We start from the raw sequence: 5,018 nt of genomic DNA on the forward strand, positions 1-5,018 counted from the left end.
TAAAATAAACATTTCAGAACTTGCTTTTTTTTTTTTGTTTCTTTCTTTCTTGGAAACAGAATCTCACTCTGTATTTCTGGCTTATCACAGACACACTATGTAGCCTAGGAGTGATCCTCTTTGCATCAACTTTCTGAGTACTGGGACAGCAAGTGTGTACCATCAAACCCTGTTTAGGATTGATCTTTTTTTTTTTTTAATTCTGTCAATAGTTGCAATTTCAGGTCAAATGTAAAGATTTTTAACCAATGATTTTGAAAAATCAAGATATCACAAATGTACAATATGAGTAAAACATTTAATTTCACACCAGGAATGATGGCATGCACCTTTAATACCACCCTTCCAGAGATCTCTGTAAGATTGAGGCCAGCCTAGTTACTTCTAGGTGGGCTGGGATGAGGAAGAAACTGTCAAAATAAAGTTTAAGTTCAATAAAAACCACCTGATGTGAAGTTTCTAAAATTATTCTTAAATTACTATGCTAATTTAAGAAAGATCTATAGACTGTAACACTAAAGCTATTCAATTTTGGTTTTTTGAAATGTAAGGAATGAATATAAATTTCAAACAAGTAGAAAATGAGATCTTAAAAAAATAGTGTATCCTAGATAAGACTCTAATGAATAATTTGGGTAATTGTAAATCGGGACTATAAAAGACAATAGCTAAAAATAAGAGATGTGTAATTTATATTCACTCATCCATTTGTAATGAGGATATCTTTATTTGACACTGATATATTCATCAGAACCTTGAAAGAAAATGCAAATTCTAGAATAAATTATTTCTTTGAAACTATCACTACAAATTGAACAAAAAGGCTATTATTTTTTCTGAATACAAAGAAAAGCAGCTTGTACATTAAATGCATTGATTAATGTATTAAGACTATAAAGCAAACACTTGCCAGTGTCAATTACATTTGATGCTAAAGTTAAATGTTTAAAGAATCTTTGTTCTTCTGATCTCTGTGCATTCACTCATGCATTTGTTCATCCACTATCCACCACTAGGAACTTGAAATATGTCTGTGCTGTAAACTGCCTCTAGTTGCATTTTATGTCATTTAGATGATGAGCAATGTAGACACTAAGAGAAACACACACAAAGGTTAAAGAATCCTCAACCTTAAGGTTTAAAGACTCACAATTTCAATGGTGAATTCAGTGGTGAACCAATGTGTAAAGTTCATATTCCCCCTCATAGAAAACAATCAGTTTCTGTCTCATTTAAGCCATCATTATTATACAGGTACATAACAACATGGTGTATTTACCATGATATGCAAATTGTTGTGAAACAGTTTCAAAATGGTAAAACATGATGAATATCAGCAAAGAATAATCACACAGCCTATGGAATGACATCATGGACTAATGAAATTAAAATAAAGAAAAAGCACAAGATATGTACTGGCTGTTTCTGCTTCCCTTTTTCTCTCCCCCCTGAATAAGTGAGTAGAAGGCAAGGAAGGATGATTTGGAAGGAAAATGTGGGAAAAAGAACTCAAAGGAAGATTGAGGCTTGTATTCTATATGGAAAGCAGGACTTAAAGGAACCCATGTCTAATGGCCTTCATTGCTTCCTAAGCAGGTTTGATCAGTAGAGGAACATGAGAATATCATTAAAGGACCAAGGAGAAAATATTTTCTGTTTAATAAATAGTAATCTTGATTGAGGCCTTATTAGCAACAAGACACTTATCTCTAGGCACCCTTGGTCAGTGTAAACCTCAGACCAAGGACTAGGATTCTTGACCTACAGAAACTCTAAGATAATAAATTTGGGGCTGGAGAGATGGCTCAGCAGTTAGCAGCACTAGCTGCTCTTTCAGAGAACCCAGGTTCAATTCTCAGCACCCACATGGCAGCTAACAATCATCTGTAATTCCAGTTCTGGAGGATCCGATACCTTCTTCTGATCTACTCTGTCATTGCACTACAATGATATGCTTACATACATGTAGGCAATACACTCACACATAAAAATAAAAGTAACAAATGAAAATTTAAAAAATAAATTCATTTTTTTCAGTCTTTAAGTCTGTACCTTTATTGTCATAAAGCAAAGGTTATTGGACTAAATCATTAGACAACATTTTTACAAATCTCAATGGTAGATATTTAGGCTGGAGTTACTGACTACTGCTTTAAATATATAAGTAATTATAAACCAAAAAATTACTTGCATAAGCCAGGTTCAAAAGAATAACAAAATACCATCAAAGGAAAAATTTCATTCATTGTGCTAGTCACTGATAGGGATCACAGTGTGACTGATTGTACATGATAACCTCAGTGGCCATCAGGTACAAGATTTGACAGTGTGCACATTTTTGGAAAAACAATTAAATATAACATGAGCTAGGAAGCTTCCAAGATACTCATTATTTCTTTTCCATTAGTATATACAATTAGACTTGGGGCTCTTGGCTCTAGGGTGACAGGTATGCTTTAAGAGGAATGCTTCTCACCACCACCCAGCCTTCTGAACCAAAGGTGTGATACATTTGAGCTTCTGTGTTGTAAGGACCTAGACCTTCTACAGATTTGAGAGTATATCCTTTTAAAAGACTTGGCCTAAACAAATACTAAGCAAAAGAGAACATCTGACCCTTTGCTAGTAAAAATGACTGGTCTATAAATGTCAGTAGACAGGGCCATGTAGTATATAATTGGAACTAAAGGAAAAAAATGGGAAATTTGTACTTTCCCACAGTGGGACTGGACTAGAATTGCTTGTACTGGTTTGAGTGGAAGAAACTGAATAGGTTTTAAAAAGATGGAAGTGAGAGACACATTTTATCTTAAGAACCCTTTGCCCCCACAGAATCTTTAAAGTAGATAATTATACAAAACTTACCTGTTTTTCTTGTGACATTTAAAAAAATTAACAAAACTTTGAAAATATAGCCTTAGCTGTCATTTTCCTCATCTTCTTTAATTACTGGAGTACTGTCCAGCTTTCTCAGCTTGGGCACACTCTTGGTTGTTTCATCATTCCAGTTGTGCACTGCAGCATGCTTCTCTTCAAAGGGATTGCCTACCAACACCAGCTCTTCCAGTCACAGAAGTTCTGCCAGCTTTGTGAATTCAGCCCAGTCTTTTACCAAGTAATTAGACATGTAGAGAATCTCCAGTTTCTTCCTTACATGGATCCCTTTCAACTTCTCAATGAAATTATATGAGAGTCACAGTTTTTCTAACATGTCTCCTAATGCTTTCAGTCTGTTTACATTATTTATGTTGTTTCTTCTAAAGACAGTATCCTCAACTTTTTAAAGCCATTCAGGCTGGCAATTTTTTCAATGCAATTTGTAGACAGTAAAAGCTTCTTTCAATTTGCAAGTGTGGATAAGGATGCATCCATCTTCTTTATCAGAGGAATCCAGGCATAGAGCTTCATTTCTTTAGAATCAGATGGCCTCTGACCAGTTTTTTCTTCCCTTCTGGCTAGGATTTCTTTGATAGTTGTTACCTTTGCCATTCTGGTGGTTGCTACTGTTACTGTTCCAGTTGCTAGGTCATTCTGTTTTAAGCTGTTAAATTTGTGATGATATGGCTGGTAATGACACAAAACTTTTCTTGTGAGCCAGGAAGTCTGACTGTATTCCGAATGGCAATGCATATGCCAAGTACATTCGTGCTCATAAAATATCAGTTGACTGAGCTACGGAAAATTTATAGTTCTTGGCTTTCATTTTGAAAATATTTTATCTGACTGTGTCATTCTTTCTTATTTATTTAAAAAAGCTTCTACTGATACATGGACTTTGATCAAGGAATCATAGGCTTCAAACATTTTTTTTGCAAAAGTTTAACTTTTTAAACATGTTTTTTATTCTTTGGCAGTTTCATGCATGCACATGATGAATTTTAGTCCTTCTAACCTCTGTAATTCTGTCTCACCTGCCTTGCCCCTCTGCCACTGAAATCCTTCCTCTTATCAACAAGTCTCTGTCCCACTTTCATGTCTTTTTTTTTTTATGTATGACCCTCTGAGTTGAATTAGGAGTACCTACATCTGCAAGCATAGAAGGTTATTTACTGTAGCATGGGCAAATAACTGGCAGTTACACCACTGAAGAAAGTGACACCCTAGCCCCCATCATCTGTCAATTGTACCTCAGGGAGGTGTTGAACCTCATGAGTCCTTCATCCTCCCATGATGAAAGGTTGATGGGCACAGTCTTATGCAGGGAGCCACAACTGTAATGAATTCATGAGAGCAGCGGACATGCCATGCTCCAAACTTACTGTTTCATAGTGTTACTTCTTAACCTCTGGCTTATAAATCTCACTAAAACCCTTCCATAATATTAAGGGTGAGGATCCTATAGTCACTACTTCTCTGTGCCTGGAGCAGTTGTGAGTCTCTATATTAACTACCATCCACTACAAAAAGAAGCTTCCCTAATGAGGGCTGAATACTGCACTAATCTATAGGTATAAAAACAAATATTTAGAAGGTAATTTGATACTATACATACATTTAGCAATTTAATCAATTATTAGAAAAATAATAGTAATAGGTTCTTCTCTAGTGCCTGTGACCTTCCCAGCCATGGGCTGTTGACCAGGTTCATACTATCAGATAGAAGTTCCCTCATGTAGAGTAAGCCTTAAATACGATCAGAAAGCTGTTGATTATCACCATATCATTCATATAACTGTTGTACCAATTGGTACATCTTGTTAGGGTGGCCATTATTGTAGCTCATAGGATTCACAACTAGATAAAAATGTTGATGATGTTTCTCCCCCAGCAGGCTGAATAGCGTCTTTGGTACTGTGAAAGCTAGCAGACAGGGAGCGATTTGCTGTCATTATCAGCTTGATTTGACTCCATGTCCTATGATGAAACTGTGGTTTAGTCTTCAGTAATAGGATCTTACCATTGGTTTAGCCTTTTTTTCTGGTGAGATTCTAAAGTAAAAAATTACCCATGAATGTTTACATTTCTGTCATTGTATTCCCTTATCTGCATTTCTACCTAGAATTCAGGTGATGTCATTC

General features: G+C 35.6%; 1 pseudogene; it reads right to left on the reverse strand.

Annotated features, from left to right (window-relative positions):
• Positions 1 to 2,917: 2,917 nt before the first annotated feature.
• LOC103739112 lies at positions 2,918 to 3,489 on the reverse strand (annotated as a pseudogene).
• Positions 3,490 to 5,018: the final 1,529 nt, after the last annotated feature.

This window comes from Nannospalax galili, unplaced genomic scaffold (genome assembly GCF_000622305.1).
Source record: "Nannospalax galili isolate Female #2095 unplaced genomic scaffold, S.galili_v1.0 scaffold918, whole genome shotgun sequence".
Classification (NCBI taxonomy): domain Eukaryota; kingdom Metazoa; phylum Chordata; class Mammalia; order Rodentia; family Spalacidae; genus Nannospalax; species Nannospalax galili.